The sequence below is a fragment of the Oenanthe melanoleuca genome, chromosome 2 (genome assembly GCF_029582105.1).
Source record: "Oenanthe melanoleuca isolate GR-GAL-2019-014 chromosome 2, OMel1.0, whole genome shotgun sequence".
Classification (NCBI taxonomy): Eukaryota; Metazoa; Chordata; class Aves; order Passeriformes; family Muscicapidae; genus Oenanthe; species Oenanthe melanoleuca.
The window spans coordinates 6,469,621-6,492,228 of NC_079335.1; positions in this window are offsets into that span (position 1 = coordinate 6,469,621).

Consider the following 22,608-nt stretch of genomic DNA (forward strand, 5'->3'; position numbering starts at 1 on the left):
GTGCAGTCAACTGAAGAGACCAATAGATTATCATTATCCAGAGACTGAACAAGCAGTGAATTAATTTCTCTGTAGGAGAGAGTTCCTGGAGAGATTTACATACTGAATTAGCAAATTCACTGATCTGGCAATCCCGCATGTTTTGCATTTAAATTCATTAGGCAGGTTTTCTTTCTTTGTATTTATATTTTCAAAGTGAATGATTATGGCTTTGTCAGATGTAAAATTTTTTGTAAGCTAAGAGAATTTTGCTCTAGGAAGTAGAGAGCAGGACTAGGAGCAAAAAGTATTGATTTTTCCCACCTGAAATAAATATCTCCATTATAGTTTCTAGTTAAGGTTTTACTTGCTTCTTACAAAGTCCAAAAAAATGTATCTACCTTTCTATACCAAAAAAAAAAAAAAAAAAAAAAAAAAAAAAAAAAAAAAAAAAAAAAAGTAGCAGACTGAAGAAGGGAAGGGAATCTCTGGGAAACACACTGTAACTTCTCAGTTTCTTTGTAGCCAAATACTTTACACAGTTACAAAGGGAGATGTTTAGTAATTCACTCATGACCTTTCGAGGGAATCTTCAGCCAAGGAGGCTGGATCTGGATTTGCAAAACAGATCTAAATTTGTGTGCTGGATTGCTTGGGCTGTCAAAGAGGTGCCCACCAAGCTGCTCTATCACTCCATCTTCTTGCAGGCCAGAGGGGAAAAAATACATTGCAAAAGTTCACAGATAAGACAAAGGCAAGGGAATCATTTACCAGTTTCTATCACAGGCAAATCAGACTTGACTTGAGAGGATTAATTTAATTTATTTCCAATTAACATAGTAGGTCAATGAGAAAGAAGAATAAAATGAAAAGCACTTTCCCCTCACCCTATCCCTCTTCACTTGAATTTTCTTCCAACTCATTGACTTTGTTCCCTCCAAGCAGTGCAGAGGGAAAAGGAGCACAGGTTAGAGACAGTTTATATCGTTTTATCTGTACTGTTTTTTCTTCCTCATGCTTTTCTACTGTTCCAGCTTGGAGTTCGTGCCAGGAGAGACTGTTCTGCACAAACAGCTCCAGCACTGGCACTTCCCATTGCTGCAGTTTTCATAAACCACTCCAGCTTGGGTTCATTCCACAGTGTGCAGTCCTTCACTTATTTAACACCTTTGTCCTTCCTGTCTATTCCTCTTTTAGCACCACTCTTCCTTCTTATTGAACCTCAGTGATACAGTCCCTTGGAGATAAAGCCCATCAAAGGGCACAAAACAGAAATTTGCATAAATTATTTGGCTGAGAAAGCCACCAAGCCAAAGAATTCTGCAACTTGGAAATACAGTTGTGACTTATATTACTCTATACTCTGCTCTTATACCGTTACTGAGTTTCTACTCCTGCCTAACACCCTTAGCTGGTGTCTCTGTGCTGTACTGTTCCATACATTTCTGATTTGGGAAAAGACAGATTTGTGTGGCAGAAGGAAGAAAAATCAAAGTGGCAGAGTGAGTCTGCATTGACAGACTTTTCATGATAGGTCATGGTTTGTAATGTATTTTTTTTCTAGGTTTATGATACAGGTTCAGCCTGTTCAGAGCTTAGAAACAGAGGACACAGATGCTCAGTTCTTGAACTAGAACTCCAAGATGTCGATAATTTAACTCCATATAACCTTGGAAAAATGATCAGTAACCGTGGTATGGCAAATGGTGTCAATTTTGCAAGGAGTTACATGGATGTTGAAACTAGACAGAAAGCAAAATTCACAATATAAAGTCTGATTACACGCATCTGCTTTCTCCCTTCCCATCTGCTGATGGTAATTGTCTGCAGCATGGGTCTGTTTAGATGTCAAAATCTCAAGACAAGTGGAAAAGGCTGGGCTACATCTTTTGATATTGCAAGCCATCAAGTGACTCTGATATACTTTGCCAAGTCAGAGGCTAGTTCACAATCTTCATCTTTCACTCTAATGCTGAACACATTTGTGACAAAAATCAGTTCTCACTCTTACCATGCACCAAATAATCTAGTGACTACATGGCACAGGAATGGAAAGGTTAAAAGCAGATTCTAGTTTTGAGGATTCTGCTATGTATCTATGCAGCATTGAGAGGTGTCCAATGCATAGCTGACATATTTTCAAGAAAATAAATGTCCTGTGGGGGGCAAGGAGGAAAACAGATGAAGATCAAGATGTGATGTTGAGATTAATTGCTTATAAGCTCTCATGTCATGTGAAATGTTTATGTAATTCAAACATACAGAACAAAGAAAGAAAAATTACTGAGATCCTTTCCTAACAGAAAAGAAGTAGGAGAGATGGATATAAGAGATGGAGGATTGGAAGGTTATTACTCCTTTTCCTTGCAATACCTGGAGAAAGGTTTGGCTGAATATTGATCTAGATTAACAAGTGTGTGGAAAGATGTTTGGCATCCAGCACAAAGCATAAGATGTAGTACAAACTTGTCTTCAATCCAAACAATCATCTGCATCTGTATTTACTTATTTTTCTCTATTTAATGAAGTGAAAAGGGAATTATTTATTGAATACATTCAGCTTGATATAACATGATCACAAAATCATCACAGAATCACAGAATGGTTTGAGTTGGAAGGGATCTTAAAGAACATCTTGTTCCAACCCCTATGCCATGGGCAGGGACACCTTCCACTAGACCGGGGTGCTCAAAGCTCCATTCAGCCTGGCCTGAACATTGTCAGAGACAGCTTCTCTGGGCAATCAATCCAGTGCTTCACCACTCTGAACACAGAATTCCTTCCCAATATCTATTCTAAAACATACTCTCTGTCACTCTGTCCTGTTACTACATGCTCTTGTACATAAATTTTCTCAATCTTTCCTGTAGGTTCTCTTTGGGTATGAGAAGATCCCAATCAAGTCACTCTGAACTCTTTCCTAAACTGAACAATCCCACTTCTCCTAGACTTTTCTTGCAGAGATCTGCTCCATCCCTCTTATCATCATGGTGATCCATGCTCATGACTGATCGAGAGCAACCCCACTGGGAAGGATTTTGGGATTCTGGCTGATGAGAGGCTGGACATGAGCTGGCAATGTGCACTCTCAGGTCAGAAAGCCAAATATGTCTGAAGGAGTGTGGTCAGCAAAGAGAGACAAGTCCATACTTTATGACCTTTTGAACCTTCAAATAAAAATATCTATACAATGTCAATAAAGAACTCAGCTGCAGCATTCCTCCTCCACCAGCTAGAATTGCAATTCCTACACAAGCTACCTCTCCTCTGTAGTCTTCTGACCCCTAAACCTCATGGCTTGAGAGATATTCAAAATATACTGGGAAGTGACAAATTAATATCCACTTCTGTCCTTTTCTAATTCAGGTTAATTATCTAGGACTGGTAAATTTCAAATGAATGGAATTCATCTTGTCTCATTTTAGCCAACTTTAAATTCGGGAGTGAAGTTATTAATCTAGTTTCTATACATAAGCAGTAGAGAACATGAGAGCTTCTATCAGAAAGTGATTCATGATGTCTCTCTGGAATGTCTTTTTTTAGGAAATACTTCTAGTTCTCCATTGACTAAGAAGCATAGGCAGCAAGTTAAGGAATAGGTGCCAATTTCTGAATGCTTAAATCAGGTGGCTGTGTCTGCACACCACCTTGAAGGTTAGGCTGTACCACTGTGCCTTGCTGAGTGGGGTGTGTGACAGTAACAGAGAGCACATTGCAGTGCTGTAGAAAACTGTGAAATGAGTCCAAACTGTGGTTTAATAGAACCTTGAATTCCTAGCTGGTTGCTGGTTTACACAATTTTGTCTCTACTGTGTCAGTGAAAATAGCTTTTTGTTTGTTATCTCATATGCTGCTCTCACAACTCCAACTCACCAAAAAATTGTATCCTCTCTGGTAGCCCTCCCCTTACCCCTACACTTCACCTGCAATAATTGAATCTCACCAGAGCATCATAATATCATTGTTGAGATCAATAAACTCAGTTGAATGGCACATTAACTTTCTTGTGAACTGAACATTAAGCAAATAGTTGTATTAGCTGTATTTGACAGTAACTGATAGTGTAGATATTTGCATAATTGGTAGCTAAGAGGTGCCATAGTAATCTGCTCTGCTCTGCCCAGTCCTGCTTGTATATAATAAAAGCAGAGTCAAACCCAACACTTCTCATATAATTTGAGTAAAACAACTCCTGCAAGTGCTCCCAAGACTCTTTTTACACAGAGCATTGTGCATGGGGTATTTATCTTTGCACATGACTATAAGATTTACTCCCCTCAAATTGCTGCCCAGTTCCTTTCCTGAAGAAAAACCACTAAAAGGTAGATGCACATTCATGCCTTGTGTCTCCAGTTAACAGGGGATCAAGCAGAAGTGTCACACATCTTGTCCCTGCAGGGCTGCCTTCAGCACAATGTTTGGGAAGATCCAGAGGAGCTCATATCTGCAGATTCTCTCCACTGTGTCTGTGTCTCTTGTACTGGAGATCCAAGAAACAGACACAGAACTCCATGCACAGCATCACCGCTGCTGAGCAGAGAGGAAGTGAGGCACTGACCTAAATTTTGAGTAGATTCTGTTCCTGGGAGTAAGGATGAAAGAAACATTGAGAGAAATAGAAATCAGAGGAAAAATGAATCATCAAAGGTATTCTGAGCTGTTTTGACCTTAAAAGAGACAGCTTGGTTGAGTAAATACAAAAGATGGATTAAAAAAACACCACCATGACAAAAAACTATGATGTATTCTGAAATTTGGTCAAAATAATTTATCATGCTTGGTGCAATCCATTCAGTGTTCCTCTTTTCAGGAGGGAACAAAAGTATATATAGTTGGTTGATTCACATGAAAATTGCAACCACAGTTTGAATTTTATGCCAGACAGGGTAAACTGGATCAATAAATTGAATTTCCTGGGAATATATAGGGAAAGTGAATTTTTCCACTAGCTGCTGGTGTTACTGGGCTGGTTTTATTACAGTTTCTCAATTAGACCTATACAGGACAAGGCTAGAGAGCAAAACTGCACATTAGACATCTAATCAACACTGTAAACTCAAATCCAACATTTCAATCACAATAGGAACCATTTAAGCACCCTCTCACCTGGATGAATTATTAGAAGAATGTGATTTATGAAATCTCAATACTCACATGCATTATGTGAATAAATCCAACAGATGAAACTTCAAGAGTAGAATTAAAATGTAGTATAAACATCAGCTCAAATATTGCATAGCTATAATCATGACATTAATTTTGCTAATAAAAAAAGATGACTGAAAATATGATTTCAGTTTCACATGAAATTTTAATATTTTAGAGTTTAAGAGACTTATTTTTCATCTTGAACCAAGGAAAACAGTGAAAATTTTGAGTTTCATATGAAAATAAAATTTATGTTGCAGTGATTTTCATTTATTTTCTGCACCTCCTTTTCCCCCACCATTTTATCATTTTTCTCCTCTTTATTTTGGACTTTAGAAAGAAGTAAAGGAAAGAAAGGAGCAAAGGAAGAAGGAAAAAAGGGGGAGGGAAAAGAGCTAAAGAGAGAGAATGGAAAGAAGAGAATGAGAAAGAAGAAGGAAAAAAGAGAGAGAAAGAGGAATCCTTGTTGCAAATTTGATTTGTTTCATTTGTCATTTTTTCTTCTCAAACTATAAATAACTGCACAGACAAAAAATGTTAAAACAGTTTCTGTGCTTTATGTACATGCTTCACACGTACACACTGTATTTTGAAGTTATAGGCAGAAACAAATTATGTGGGAGCACAATGGATTTCAGACATTCAGACTTAGAGACTTCCTGACTTCTCAAAATCCATATCATCATGATAATTTTTCATGGGAAAAAAAATCTGGTCATTCTGGATGCTAATGTGAAATAGTATTGGGATGGATAAAATCTATTTATTAGTAAACTTGAGACTCTTTTTCTGTTACAATTATGAAGGAGCTTATAAATACACATATATCTATGTATCAATATGTTCAATTTTTCCTTGTATGACAAAAATGTTGTACAACTTAATGAAGCCTGGAGTTCAAGGTTTCAGATAACAGCTTTGTTATTGCCCTCTTTATTTTGGAGTGCCTGTTGCCAGACTGCTCATTTTTTCCTCAACAAACAACTGGCCAAGACAATATATTTATGAAATATGTTGATTTTTTTTTTCCCGTGAATTTCCTTTAATTTTAAATATATGTGCAAGCCTCTCTTTTGTGTGAAGAGGTAGATTATTCATATTGATATGCATTTCTGTGGAGCATAGTTGGAAACATAATACTTTTAAAATTAGACATTTTAATTAGATTAAATTAGTGCTGCTGTTCATCTAGTTATAGTTATATAGAATACTTCTGAAAATAAAAGATAAGTCTTTGGTCTTTTTGCATTGCACTGGCCTTTGATATAGATATCAGATTCCTGGAGGCTATAAATCAGCACAATGCACTTCTGCTGTTCTGTCATTTATAACCTAAAGTTTGGATTCACCTCATATACTGTCTTGCTATACTTTTATGCACCTGTATAGTATATAATCCCATTTCTTGATTAAATTTAGAAAGTAGTTACTGTATGATTTTTTAAAAATATATTCTTCTTTCAATTCAGCATTTAAATCAACTCAGAACTTTTAGTTAATCCTTTGCATATTTTATACCATTCAATATCTTTCTATACTGCACACAAGAGATTTGTGATATTAAGAGAGCACTATAATTACTTCTATCAGTTAACAGCTTTATAGCTAAATGCCAGCTAAATTATTGAGAGATACTGCTTAGTGCTGTGGGGATAATGTAAACTGAAACACTAGAAAATTCTCTTCTCACCTGTTCTTCACTGACAGATTTGTTCTTCTGCAAAGCAGATCTATTATGATCTGATCCAAACTGAATGGCATTACCTTTATCAAATGAAGATTGGAGATTTTAAAAGCAGACAGGTAGAAACAGGCAAACACAGCTAGATGAAATAAAAATCAATCTGAGTCAAATCTTCCAGAAACCTAGAAGAAATACAAGAGAATTTCATGCTTTAGAATACTTCTAAAGAAATGTTAAGAAACTGCAGAATCTTTCTAGGATTATGACTCAGTTAATAGCCCAAATGCCTCAAGTAAAGAGTTACATCAACAGTAAGTGAGCTCTAGAACTAATGTGCCCATTTACATCCCCTTCCCTCTCTGAGCTCCTCTGTGGTTTGCATAGGAGCTTCCATCACATACCATTGTACATTCTTTGCTGCAATAGATTTTCAGACACACTTTATCTGGTCTGTCTGGCATTGTAAATATATGGATTCTTAAGTTAAGGATAATTATTATAGTTTAGTATGTTTGTTTACTAAATACTTTTATTGCAAGATGATGGAGGGAAAAAAAAATAACCTGCCAGTGAAATACAATAATAAGTTAAATCCAAGCCAACTCAGTAATAAAATAAAACAGCATTTTATAGCCATTCACTGCTTTGGTCCAGCTGGTCTGAATTGAGATAACTCCGTTGATGCCAATTTATAGCAGATAATGAGCAATTTCAGTCTTTCAAGCAAAGAAGAAAGAGAAATGAGATGTGGAAAATGAAGGGAAGATGACTTTCGGGATGTAATATGTCAGAAAAAAAGAAAGGCAAAGTCTGGGAACTTGATACAGATGACAGTGGCATCTGTCAGTAAAAAGTTCTTACACTGTTTCAAGGTGTCCTAGCAAGGTGTTGTGGTGAGTGCCAACAGCAGAACACCCAGGAGTAGCTGTGGTTTATGAAAACGCACTGCTATCCCAAATGAGAAACAAAGACCATATGTTATTACATCTACAAAGGACTTCTCTGCATGTGCAGATGTGTGGATATGTGTTTGTGTTATTCCTGTTTAATGGCAGAGATTTTGTTAGCCACTCTCTCAACAGAGAGGCACAGTTTAGTGGCCAGCCTTCAGCACAGATCATCATCAATGAACTGTGTAACTTTTTACAGACTGAGAGCACAACCTGAATGGACATCTGCCATAAAACACTAAACTAATATTAAATGGCACAGGTTTAATCTAATGTAAATACTCTAATTTAAGCCACTTGAGGATATGAAATGCTGTCTCTAGAACAGGCAGCTACTTTCCAGGTTGATAGCATTTTAGAATCTGTGCATGAAAGAGAGGAGCAAGGAATAGATAAGGTCAATTTGACTCTTCAACACATCCTTTTGATATATTTCTGGAACTAAAGACTGCTGAAATATAAAAACACATCAAAATTGTTGTTTTTGTATTTTGTTGGTTTTTTCTTAATAAATCTTTATTTTCAAAGCAAATGTATCTACTAATTGTAAATTGTTTCTAACTAAATACGGAAATACATGATCTGTGTTCATGAGTGTGCTTTAATTGTTCTACCACTGTATTCTCACTGTGTGTGATTGAAAAAATGCCTTATAAGTGAAGGCAAACAACAAAGTACTTCAAGCAGTTATTAGACATTCAAAGAAAATTTGTCTTTGATTATTACAGGGAATTGCAAGTCACCTATGGCCATGGATTTCCAGTGATAAAATTTTCCCTGGGCAGCCCTTATTATCCTTCATATTAAGTTTAATAACTGTCTGTGAGTACTAAGTTATGAGATTTATTTGATTTAGGTGGACTTCCTAATTCACTTAGACTTATGTACTCATTGGTCATTAGAATATTTCACAGTGGATGAGGCTCAATCTGGCACTTAGCAATTTTAGAACATATTACCAGGGTAATGAATATTATTTCTGTTTCAGCCTTGTCCTTTTTCCCATTTATTATGATTTCACCTCTCATGATCTGCCTGATGTTGCATTTTCCACAGTGTCCCCATCCTTACCTGGCAGCTTCATGGAGGGAAAACATTTGTGTTGCAATGCAATAAATTTAACACTTCTTAGTTCAGTTTTTTTAAGGTAACTACTGGAACATAAAAAAAAAAGCCAAATTATTTTTAGTGTTAACTTCACTTGTGCAATTTAGAGTTTTTGTGGGGCAATTTGCACAAAAATGGAATATTGGCTTTATACTAGAATTGGCTTCAAAAGATCCCAAGTCAATAAACCTTGTTACCCAATCATCTCCTGAGTACTCATATTAAGTTTCAGAAAGCTCAGAAATACGGCAGAGATCTAGAACAAGTGAATATTTATCTAAAATACCATAACAGAAAATGAGGTCTTCATCATTTTATTATATTTTGTTGTTATTACTTTCTTATTCATCCCATCAGGAAACAGAAAAAAATCTAGCAAAATAATAAAACCTTTCCTTTACGTCTCTCTTCTCTGAAATAATACATCCTGAAAAAGTAAAATAGCCACATCCAGCAAAATTTGTGAAAATTATCTGGAGTTTAAAGAATATAAATGGTATTAAGAAAATGCAAGAAAAAAAAAAAATCAATGTAAATTCTCCAACAGGAAAGAATATTGAAAACAGCACATAGAAAGTATACATGTGATATTAAAAACTGAATGTTACACTTTGATGGACACTAGTTGAACAAAAACAGCTTAAAAAACCGTAAAACTAGAAAAAAAGAGGGTCAGATCACAATTAATTAATTAACAGCATGAAGGAGAACCCAGATCAAATCCCAAAGCAAGTTTTCTCTAATTAATTTAATCAGACATGTTCATGACAAAGGAAACATGGATTTCATTACTCCAGGGCAGTGAAGGTTCCATTTCATATCCAGTGAAGTCAGTGAAATCTTCTTTATTAGCATAAGTAAAGCAGGAATGTGGAGTTTACACTGATAAACTGCATAACCTTTTTCCTTGCAGAAAAGGTAAGAAAACTCTTGGTTCTTTAACAGTGTGTAGGAAGATTAAACTCTAGCAAAAAGGGTTGAAAATAATTTGGTCATGCAGAGGGAAATCTCACAACATGCCCAGAGGCCAGCAGCAGGAGATTTTACCTGTCAGTGTCTACAGCTCTGCAGTGCTACACTGGGAATGCCACTGAGAGACTTAAAGGGTTTCTACATCCATTTGCAACATGTGATACCTTCAAGCTATGTATACATTTCATTTCAGGATTTTTCCAGCCAGGGATTGATTTTCTTTTCTTAAATACCTAAGGCAGAAGTTAATGGTAATGCAAAATCTCCCCATATTTTTGTTTTTGTTTTTTAGAGAAAGGAAAAAAATTTCCAGAAACCTAAACAAAAACAGTGAAAAATCTCCAAACTCCCCAAATAAAAAACCAAACCAAACCAAACAAAAAGAAACAAACAAACAAAAAACCCAAAAAAACCCAAAAAAACAAAAATAAAAAACAGCCAACCAACCAACCAACCAAAAAAAAAAAAAAAAAAAAAAAAACCCAACCAAAAAAACCCCAAAAAACACAACCAAAAACAATACAACAAAAAACCACAAAGTTTAGAACATTCATCAAAGTCCAGTAATCAAAATTTCTATTGAATAGTAATGGGGCAAAAAGTATAAAAAGCTCAGGAAAATTTGAGTGCCCACCTGGAAGGCAGAAGAATAATATTCCCAATGACACAGCCTCTCCTTCCCAAAAATAGATAGTCCCAGTCCTCTTGCTATGGACAAGGATAAGGTGAACATTTTTGCCTATGGAAAGAGTTTTCATAGGTCATAATTAATTTTTGTCTGTAGCTTGTGGAAATAGAAACACTCACTAAGGTGAAAGCAGCTGTGTACTTAAAGATCAGGGGTACTTGCTTAAACAAGTAAAAAACCTAAATTTTCTAGTATCAGAAACAGTCAAAATCTTGGTAACAGAATTTCCATAAAAAGAATTACCAAGAATAAATCAATCAAGTATGCAAATAAAAGATGTGGGGCTCTTTTCCTCAACATATCAGATTAATGAGATGACCATTTTAGAATCAGCAGGCTTTGCTTCTGTGCTTCTGTGATATAGTGACCATTGATATAACTTTTTTCTCATACTGCTCTGATGCTATTTCATTAATTATACTGCTCTGTTCTTCACTGCTTTTCCTGATCTTTGCATTTTTCTTGAATAAGTGTGGTTACAGAGTTATAAAGTGGAACAATATTATAATTTTATTATCATGAATTGTGCATAATTGAATAAAAGTCTGAGCTTCATAGTGATAATTAATTACTCCCTGACCACTTTTTGCTTTCTATTTTTTTTTTTTTTTTACATTTATTTGCAAAAGAAAAGATATAATGGGTGAGTACTTCAGAATGCTTTTCTCCTTTGCTTCACTCTTAAAGGGATTTCACTTCCATGGAAATTTAATGAAATAATACTTTGCATTTTAGTGGCTGGGACTTAAATCTGTGCTCTCTCTCTCTCTCTCTCTGAACATATACATATACATATACATATACATATACATATACATATACATATACATATACATATACATATACATAATTACATAAAATATTTTGTCCCAGGCAATAGAAGAAAAAAACATAAAATATTAAATACTTTCTCCCTCTGTAAGAAATATCTTCCACCAGATGGCCTCTAAACACAACTGCAAGGATTAGTAAATTCAAGCATTTACCATTTATGTGAAAAAGAAATGTTAGTACTCATTTTTTTCGATAAGAAGGGTAAACTGAGTCAGTGGAAAATAAAAAGCAAACATATCAATCTCTGCCTTAAAACCAAGCTGCATCAGATGTAAGAACAGTTTTTTAAAGTGCTGGTTCATGTGGAATGCTTGTGAACAGTCTGGGTTAATTCTAGTCTGTGCTTTCAAGATTGTTTTATCACAGCAGATATTTTGAGCCTCCAAATGGAGTTGCTGTTATGGCAGGCACAAGGGCTCAAATTAATCCCTCTGCACTGGAGACACTTGATTAAAAAGCAAAATTAGAATCTTAGCTGGTATCATTGTTTTCCTGTCATTATAGAGAAATAAGTTTCCAAAAATCAAATAAAATTCATATTTTAGTTGCATCACAAGATCTGTCTCTACTGACTAAAAAAAAAGAGCAATGAAACTCCAAGCCTATAAACCTCATTTACATGTCTTGAATTAATTAAGATCTATCCAGAGAAAGACACAAAAGGTATAACTCAAGGGACAGCTAAATGAAATAAACAGGTGATAATTTTCAGATACTGATCAGCATAATAAAAATATTCTCAGACTTTGTGACAGAGGGAAAAAAATTCAACCATACAACCCATTTTAAATCTCCAATAATTTATTTGTCTATTTTGTATATATTCTCTGTAATATAACAGTAAGTGTAAATCAATGTAGCTGTCAATTTCTATAATGTTATCTTAGTCCTAATTTACATCAGTTGAATGATATAAACGTTTTTTAAAAAAAGACCAAAGTAAAATACTATATTCAAATAATATTTATATTCAAATATAATTCAGTATGAAACTTTCTTTGGTTAGATTCACATCCTTGAAATTTTCTTTGCATATCAAATCCACACTCTGTTTAGATACAAATGTCAATTGATCCTGAATAACCTCTAAATCAAGACCAGGTGTGGTATTCATTCTCTCCAGATTTAAAAGGAGAAAGGGTTGGGATCCCAGAAGGAGCCAACATTTGTCCCTCTCTGAGAAAGAGAGAGGAAGGTTCTGTCAAATTGTGACAAAACCTAACGAAAATAAGAGCTTGAAACTGATGGGATAAATCCTACCCACTGAGGGGGAATCAGCTGCAAGAATTGACAGGGTAGAGATGCGTTTCTAAGCTCACTCTCTAAATTCAGAATAAAGTCAAGGAAGAATTGGCACTTCAAATGCCTGTTCTATTTCACTGTGTAATGAACAGCTAGAGTTGGCTTGCTCCCTAAAAATGCCCATTTTTCTCCACTGTCTAGTGGAGCAGGATTCACACCTGGTAGTCAGGTAGCTGGTTAGGTGTCTCCATTACAGATGTCTATATTGAGCAGATGAGACTTATCCTTAGTTCTTTATAGTTCTGGAACTAATAAATGATAATCAGCTGATCTTGGATCTGATTCACATTCTAAGTCATAAAGTTTTCTGGTTTCCAGCTATGTTGCAGAAGCTTCCCTGTAGTCATTCCTTTGTTGTAGCAGCTTTTCACAGCTCCCTGATACCCACACTCGTGGAAACAGCTACTAGTGGAGTCGTGGATTTACATGGAATATTAAAAATGCATTTCCCTGACTTTCAGGAGAATCTGAACTGATAAGCAGTTACCCTACTGCCTGTTTTCAAACAGGAGAAAAGTGGAGAGATTTGTAAATACAGCTAAGAATATTTTAACCATGACACACACATCTGCCCTTTTAACTGAACCATGCATTGCTTAAAAACTCTTGCAAATTCAAGAACTGTTTGAACAGGCAGGATTTATATTTTATGAACAAAATCAACACTAATTAATTAACGACATTTTGGGAACTGGACTTTTTGGGAAGGAAAATAGATTTCATACATTTTATTTCAGGAAAAGATGCCTGATTTATTTTCACACTAAGTTCAAATGATTAATCCTTAATGTCAAATAACTACTCAGTAGTTTTCAGTCTTGTTTTGGTTTCAGCTGGGATAAAATTAGTTTTCTCTTAGTAGCTGGTACAGTGTTGTGTTTTGGATTTAGTATGAGAACAGCATTGATAACACACTGATGTTTTGTTTGTTGCCATAGAGAGAGACACTAAGACAAGGAATTTTCAGCATCTCCACATTTTGCCAGTGAGCAGGTGCACAAGAAGCTGAGGAAGAGCAAGGCCAGGACAGCTGACCCAAACTGGATAAATTACACATAAAAAGCATTTCCAGAGACTTTTTAATGTTGTGAGTCAGAAGCTAATGAAATAAGGAACTTCTGAGAGCAGTGGTAAATCTCTGCACATAAATGAAGTGGCTAAGATGGAACTGAAGTATTTTCAGACATCAGTAAGCAATTCATGCACCTGGTAAGTAATAGAGGTCAAGTTAGCTCAAAAACATATTTTATATTGAGAGAGTAAACAAACTGCAAACAAACCAATCCCTCCTACCTTACATCTCTATGAATGTTCTTTTATAGTCTCCAGGCTTTGAGTATCCACAAATCTTCATGTCAGTTTAAATATCACATAAAAGAATAAGAGTAGTTTAATATTCTAAAGAGGCATGTAGAGCAGATCTGTATGGGGCTTTATTTTATTAGAACTGCACATCACATGCTCAGGCTTATTTCAGTTAGCTGCCTTCTCTGAAAAATAAAATTTAAAAACATCATTGACAAAAAATCCCATTATTTGGGCTGATATCAGGATACATTTTAACAATGTTTAAATAAAGTTGCATTCACCCTAACAAAGAGTGAGAGAGCATACTAAACTTTTTTCTTTTTAATCTTGGAAATATGCACTGTGGATGATGATAACAACAGCCCAGAATTTTTGAATGTCCAAATGAGGAAAACTGAGCTGGTGAGAGGTCTGGAGAACAATTCATGTAAGGAGAAGCTGAGAGGACTGGGGTTGTTTAATCTGTAGAAAAGAAGGTGAAGGAGGGACCTTTATCTTTCAAACTCCCTGAAAGGAGGTTGTAGACAGCTGGGGGTTGGCCTCTTCTCTCAGTAACAAGGGACAAGACAACAGGAAATGGCTTTAAACTGTGCCAGGGGAGCTTTCCCAAAAATTGATTTTTTTTTCTGAAAAAGTGGTCATGCATTGGAACAGGGTAGAGTCACCATGTCTGAAAGTGTTCAAAAGGCACAGGGATGTGGCTCTGGGGAATCTGGTTTAGGGGTAAACACAATGGTGCTGGGTTAACAACTGGACTTGATGATCTGTGAGGTCTTTTCTATTCTTAAAGATTTTATTATTATATGAATGTCAAACTCATGCAATATGTGGCATTACCTTCCAGAGTGAATTTCCTCTAAGCAGTAATCATGCCAGCAAAAAAAGCCATGAAAGTGCCCAGAATATGCAGGAAAGAACACAGAGAGAACTGGCAAAGTGCCACTAAAGCAAAAATATGAAATCTCTAATGGTGACAGCACACATTGAAGCCAAATATTCAATGCCACACAGAACCAGATGAAAAACAGAACACTTCAGATACTCCTGGTTTTGACTTTCTACAGTTGCTCTCTCCTCATGAGCCACCAAGGTAAGTTTAAAGTCTAGCTGAAGGGTCTTAGAAACAGAAAAAAAGAGGACAGTATGAAAAAGGATCCGCTATCATGACCAGCAGCAGAGGAGCCTGCAGCTGTGTTAATTTGGCATACTTCTCTTTTTTCTTGTGTCGTGGTCTGTAACTTCCAGTGCAGTGTATGTGGAGATTTTGTGCAATGTTTGCAACTTGTTTCCTGGTAACTGAAGCCACTGACAGACATTCATTTCAGAATTTGTTAGGCTAAATGAGATTACTGTCTCTCCCCCTGCTTTGCTGGATTTCCCCTTCATATTACCAACCCAGTCACTTAGCCTGCAAAAACTTTCATGAGCAGTATATGATTAAATTCAGGCAAAATTACTTAGGTTAACTGTAATGGCTGGTTAGTCTCAAAAAACCTGGAAATTTTATCAGTTAATTAGAAAACACTTAAATAAACCAGACTGTAGATTTTGGAGGGATGTAGCCTGTACCTGTTGAGCAGTACTGAGCATCAAGTGATGGCTTTTTATTGTTTCACTGCTCTCTCCAGGGCAGTGCAGCTGTCTTCCACCTGAATGCTCTTAGCAACTCAATCAAGTAAGCAAAAAGTTGCAGGTTGCAGGCAATATGAATATCTTCACAGTGTATTCTTATCTAAGTTTCAGTTACACTGTCAAGAAATAACATGCTACTAATAAAAACCCACACACATATACACATACACATACACAAAAATATATGTATACATATACATATACATATACATATACATATACATATACATATACATATACATATACATATACATATACATATACATATACATATACATATACATATACATATACATATACATGAAGTGGAAGAAACAATCCCTGGTCGTTAGAAATAGTAAGTAGTGACCTAAATGTAAAGATCTTTTGCTGACTGTTTCCTTGGGGTGCAATCTTTGACTCACCAAAGGTGCCTTATTGCCATTTAAGAGGCCATAGGGCAGCTCCTCATGGAGCTGATTGCAAAGTAAGAGTGTTTTGGGCTAAAAGTTCCTTTTCCATATTATTGTAAAATTCTAGTTTCATTGAAGCTGGGTCTCTTTACACACTGCTGGTTGTCATCTTTTGATAACCTGCTGACAATGGACAAGTGATGGGAAGAGCCTTTTGGCACCATAATTAATGCATTGCACATATGGAACACCTTACACCTTGCACAAAGAAAATAGGAAGACTCACTGGAAAGTAGTTGGAATAGTCAAGTCTGAATAGATAGGAGTTATATTAAAATTGCATAAAAGTGAAAATCTGTATGATGCAGACTAAATAGCTGTAATAAACACAACAGAACAAAATTTCCCCTTTCCTTTACTTGCTTTAAGATCTGTGTTACAAAACTGTGGGCCAGATTTGGCTTTCCCACTCCTAAGAAAAGAGAGGTGTAAGTGGAGCGACCGAAATGCTGATGTTGGGCTAATTTACATTGCTGGAATTGTCAGCTCCACTTATAACAAGTTTAGCAAAAACAGAAAAGGTTGAGCAATGGAAAAGAAAGGGTGAAGAAAAGAGAAAATGGTGCACTCAGTAGTAGCGATGTCAGTACCAGTTTTAGCATCAATAGGTCCCCAGATCTCAATGTGAAAAGACCAAAGGGCTAAATAGCAAAGGATAGAAATGGACTCTATTCAAGGTTATTTTTTAAGGCAGAGAACAGAGCATTTGCTTTTCAATATCTGTATGTAATAGAAAGAAAAACGGTGTTACTAAGGAGAATTTCAATTTTGGGGACATATTAAAGGTCTCACACAGACAGTAGTTAATCATTAGAGTTCTTGAATACATGTACATACAGGTGGATTCTTTTTTCTTTTTCTTCCTCACTGGAGGTGTCACATTTAACACAAGCCAGCTCTATTTTGGACCTCATTATATGGATAAAGATGAATTAATTGCTGGATTAGTATCTGTCTGTTGCTTAGAGACCGGTGATTATAACCTGCTTATTTTTAATAAAAGAAGATAAAAGATAGTCCAAATCACTTTTATTTTGTTTCACTGATTGTAAGATGGTCCTGACCAACACTTCCTAGGAAACCACCATCTTCCAAGCTAGTGATTAGTCTGTCTCTACAAATCATATATGGCATTTCAAATAAACTCAGTTTCTAAGCTAAGGAGAATGTAATGGAAAGAAGATGATAAAAAAAAAAAAAAAAAAAAAAAAAAGAAATCTACCAGTATTATCAATGTTTTTAAAGAAAACACTGAAATTTTCTTCTGTATTTGAAAAAAAAACCAAAACAAAATGAACTACCTGTTATTGAACCACAGGTTCAGAAGAGGTAATTTTGAATTACTGGTCACTATCTTCATTAAAACATGATGCCTCCAAAATCATGTACAAGTTTTTTAGGGAATTTTTTGAGCAGATCTCTGGATATAGAATTAGTTATTTATTAAAGGATATAATAATAGAACATTACAAAACCCTGAAGAAAACCAATATTTGCCCAGTATTCAAAACAACAACAAAAAGAGTAGGATGACTTGGTGATTAAAGTCAGTTAAAGCAAGGGAAAGTATCACTTAATTTTTAAAGCAAATTAAGAAACAGAACAATTAAAGGACAGGAATGGAATTAATAAGACTGAAAAAAAAACTGTTCTAGAATAGAAGTTTAGTGAAGAAGATACTGAGACAATGCTGACTGTCACAGTTATCCTCTCACAGCCTCTCCTGACAGAGCCCAACCTGCAGAGCCCCCCTGCCAACATACTGACATGGACAAACAGTACAACAATTCACTGATTTTTGTGATTTATTTAGTTTTATTTTCTTTATTCCAGAGCAGAAAAACTTTAAATTAATTCCTGGGTGAAGTTGGAGGCAGATAAATAAAAAGTAGAAATCCAGATCTAAGCTGCTAATGCCAAAAGATGATGAACATCCAGAAGAAACTACCTGGTGTTGATTTTCAACCTGCTGATGCCTTGAAAGCACGTGTGGATAACTGCCTGGAAGTTAACACAATTTTCTATTAGTCTAATACTAAATGTAAGACTCTATCCATGGGTGAGTGAAACTTAGTGTCCTGTGTGGAGTGACATTTCATTAAAATATCACATGCTCTTCTCTAATGCTTGGGTTTGCAAACAATGAAATTAAACTTTCCTTCGTTTATTCTTTTAGCTTAATAAATTAAAAAAAAAAAAAAAAAAAAAAAAAAAAAAAAAGGAGGAGGAGGAATAAAATATGGCCCAGGGAATAATAAGGATACCAAAAGAATGGAAAAATTCATAAATACTATTTAGGTGGGCGAGACAGGCTGTCTGACTGCATGTGCGGTTCTGTCTTGTGTTCCCTCCTGGTGAGTCTTGTTTTGATAGTTGAAAGTTCAAGCAGTGAAACACACTGTCAGACTAAAACCATTTGTCACTGAAAGCCAGCACAGGGCTGTGCACAGATACTGGGTCTGAGTCATGTCTTTTCTTTTGACAGGGATGTCAGTGCTATTTGTCACAGACTTGTTTATCTGCCAGATCTGCTACCCCAGGTCAGCACACAGGAGAAGCAGCTCACCTCCACCAACGCTGTCAAATTACCCTCAGCAGAACGGTGCCGAAGCTGGGGCCTTCATAATTTTTAATGTCAATGAGACAGGATCAAAAGGAGCAATTTGGCAAGTGCTACAGGAAGATTCAGAATGCTAAGGTATTTTAAATGGTTTTAATCTTTGTTTCAAAGAGATGAGACATCAGAAATTACCATTTTGATCTTTCCTGTATTTTTATGTTTTGGCACATCTGATGATAACTCATATTTGGCTGCTAAACTGTGCCTTTTGGGGCTGGAAATTAATCCTTTCTTTAATCTTCATGTTAACAGAGATCTGCATTGCAAATGTAGCCATAAATGGTTGGACCTGGTCCCATTATTGGGTTTACAAACATTAATGCGGGGATTTTTTTTTTTAATCTAAAGATTGAAGGATTTAAGAAAGGATTTATGTAGTTCTCTTGTTCTCCAGAGCCTTTTGTTGCATTTCAAACATGAATTACACAGACAAGGGCAGAAGACATCAGAAACATATTGCAAAGTAGTATTACAAATGCTGCATTTGAACTGGAAAGAGATTACTATGCTAATATTAGAAAAGTGGGGTGAAGAGTAGATAAATATTTCAGATGCAGATTTGTTCCTGATAAGTACTATTATCACTAAGGATTAGTTTAATTTGTAAGTGTACTGTAACAACTACTCATACATTCCAAAGTTTCCCAAATAGCCTGGAGTTTTGATGCCAGTAGAGTCTGAAGATTAGAAATTAGGAGTGTTGAATAGTACGAGTGAAGTGGGTAAAAACTGCATTTCCTCTCTTCTCACACAAGTGCATATTAATTTTGGTACCAGGTTTGAACTAGAAATATTTTAAAGCTCTAATGGATCAGATGTCCAGAGTGGGTGTGGACTCCCCAACCCTCAAAGTGTTCAAGGTCAGATTGGATGGGGCTCTGAGCAGCCTGGTTTAGTGGGAGGTGTCCCTGCACATGGCAGGGGATTTGGAACTACCACATCTTTGAGGTCCCTTCCTACAGAAACCATTCCATCACTCTATGGTTTTCCTTCTAACACCTTTTTATTCCACATTCCCGTAGATTTTTTGGCTCACTTTGCTCTTCTGTTCCCTTGAATTACCGACAGAGACAAATGGGAGAGGCAGGAGGAACATCACTGGAGCTAGCTGAAAGATGAGGCATATAGATCAGATATTCCTTTCCTACAAGCCCCAAATCCTCTTTCTGTACATTGCAAAGACAGAACAGAACACTGAAGTATTCCTATTTCAGTCCTCTGTGTTATGGTCCTAATGTTCCCAGCAAGACTGAAGGAACAGAGTGCAATCTGTGGGAAATAAAGCCTGTGTGAGATTCTGTAACTCTGAAAGGTCTAAGAGTAACTTTGTTCACACTCAGTGAAGTCAGTCAGACTGCATGGGTGGAAATCAAGGTACAATTTTGCATCGCTCTTAGACTTGTCTTAGTTTAACAACTGAGAATTTTGACGTTTCACTACTTGGTCTTGCAGCCAGGCTGTGAAGTGCAGGTGTTTCCTCAATTATTTTCAGTCAGATGAATTTCCTCCAGTCCTGTGTTGTTAAAAGCACTCTTGATGTTTCTATACTGACATTTATTTGAATCTCTGATCTTATTTTTTCTTCAACATCTCTGCCACTTACCCCTCCCATTTAAGAATTCAGAACAAAAATGTAAATTTTATGAACTTCCAAATAAGCATGAACAAGGAACAACATATCCTTTTTCCTATCCCTTATCCTGACTTAAGTTTAAGCACTTGTTTCCATGTGATGCAGAATGCTGCCTAGACCCTTATTGTAAACTTCACACAAACCTGCCAGTGAGATTCATTATACAAGAGTAAAAAAACATATATATATTGAAAACGTAAATAATTTGCACTGATTTATATGATAACTTCTCATGAGGAATTTTTTTTCTGCTTTTATTAAACCAATCGTGACAGGTAAAGGAGGAACAAGTGATTTGGACTCTATGTGCCATAATTATTTGGGCTATTCAGCAATGAAGGAAAAATTTTCTGGTGCATATTTTCATCTTCATGCAGGCAATTCACAAATGGGACCAAGATAAGGCATTCTTAGTAAAATTTTCCTTGGCATTAATAAGCATTTTCTGATGAAATGGAAAAAAAACCAACAACATACAAACTCAAAAACAAATCCAACAAACAAACAAAAAAAAAGCAGCAAGAACATAATTGCTGAAAAAACTTTTCTTATCAAACATTACTGCACTGGCCTCTAGCAGGCTCAAAATCCTGCTGAGTTTTCTTGCAGAGGAAGGAAGCAAACACAGAAGTGCCAAGGGGAGATGCAAATAATTTCAGTACTGATTATCTCTTTAGTGCAGGGCAGAGATTGCATGAGAGAATGGTAATGGATCTTCAGGCTTTTTTCTTTGTTTTCAGAGCAGCCCAGCCAACCTCAAAAGATAATGCTGACACATATTAGTAGTGTCAGACTCTTCTGATTGCACGTTCTTGGCATGAGCTGTCTCAGGAATTATAGATATTGCTACTGACTACTAAGGACCTATAATAGATATCACCATATGCCAAAGGAAACTGTGATAATTAATAAGTCTTTAACCCAATTGTTCTTAAAATCCATGTTAATTAAATTGTGGTTTCAGTTCACAAGAGGGCAGCTGGGCAAGACCATGGTGTGAAGATTTACAAGGTTCTGGATAGGACACATGAAGCTCACTTCCTCTTCTGGAATAGTTCAAGGCCAGGTTGGATGGGGCTTTGACCAATTTGTTGTAATCCTTGCCTATGGCAGGGGGATTGGAAACTAAATAAGGTCTTTTCCAACCCAGAAAATTCTGTGATTCTATGATTTCATATCAAGCATTCTGTTTTCTTAAGCTGTTTTTAAGAGTAAAGGCAAGTGAAAGAGAAACAATTTTAGATCATTAACCTTTAACCACAGATTGGGACAGAAAGGAAAGAGGAATTACTTTCTTGAAGAAGTGTTGTGCAGAGAATTGTTGCTTTCTGATGCTCTGCCTTGTAAAGCATTGTTGGGTTAATGCTGTGTACTTATCTGAACCAGAAAGGTGTGGAAATGAAAAGCAGCATAATTTATTCTTTGTTCTATTTGTGTGGTATTGCACTGCTGCCAACAGAGAGGATTTGGGACATTCACAACAAGAACAACTAGGCTGCTTGTAAGTCCAGACAGGTAAAAATCATAAATGCTGTGCATAATCATATTGAATTTCTCAGGTTTCTGCTGAATCAAAGATCTCTGCATTACACTCACTTACTCCACAGGGATATGTTCACATTCAGAAGTAAGCTATTTTTAATAGCATTATTCTGTGGTTCAGAGATGGGCTAAGATTGTTTGGGTCCTCTCTGAGCATCCTCAGTGCTCAGGAGATGCTCCAAATTTGCAATGCCTGCTGCTTCAGCTGGTTTTCCAGTTCTCATGTTGTAGTTCTAGACTGTCCAGAACTCTTTGCTGTCATCTTCAGCCAACAATTGTACATTACATGCAATCTTCTGTCCACTTTGTTAATAAAATAAATAAATTGTGTAAGGACAAGTGGAAAAAAAGTCAGAGAGGTCACAAAAGACAGACAACACATGAACTGCAGCTGTGTGACACTGTAATGTAACAAATTCAATAAGGTATAAAACCTGAGTACTCATTTTACAAGCAAACTCTTCCTTGCAATTAAACCAATAGAGCAGAGAGACTCAGCTATGGTGATCTGTGACCATGGATACACAGGAACTGGGGATGTCAGTCAGCTGTACACAGCCGCAGAAAGCATTTCTGAATGAGGGCTCTGATGCTCCTTAACAAGTTTCTGCTTGCCAAAGCCACTACAGCTGCAAATCCCTGCTAGCAGAAAAATCTTTTTTTGAACTTAGGCCCACTGCAGTAGAAGATTGTCACTCACATAGTGATTTGAAGAGTAAGAAATACCAAAAAGGAAGGAGCCTGAACTACTCTGAAA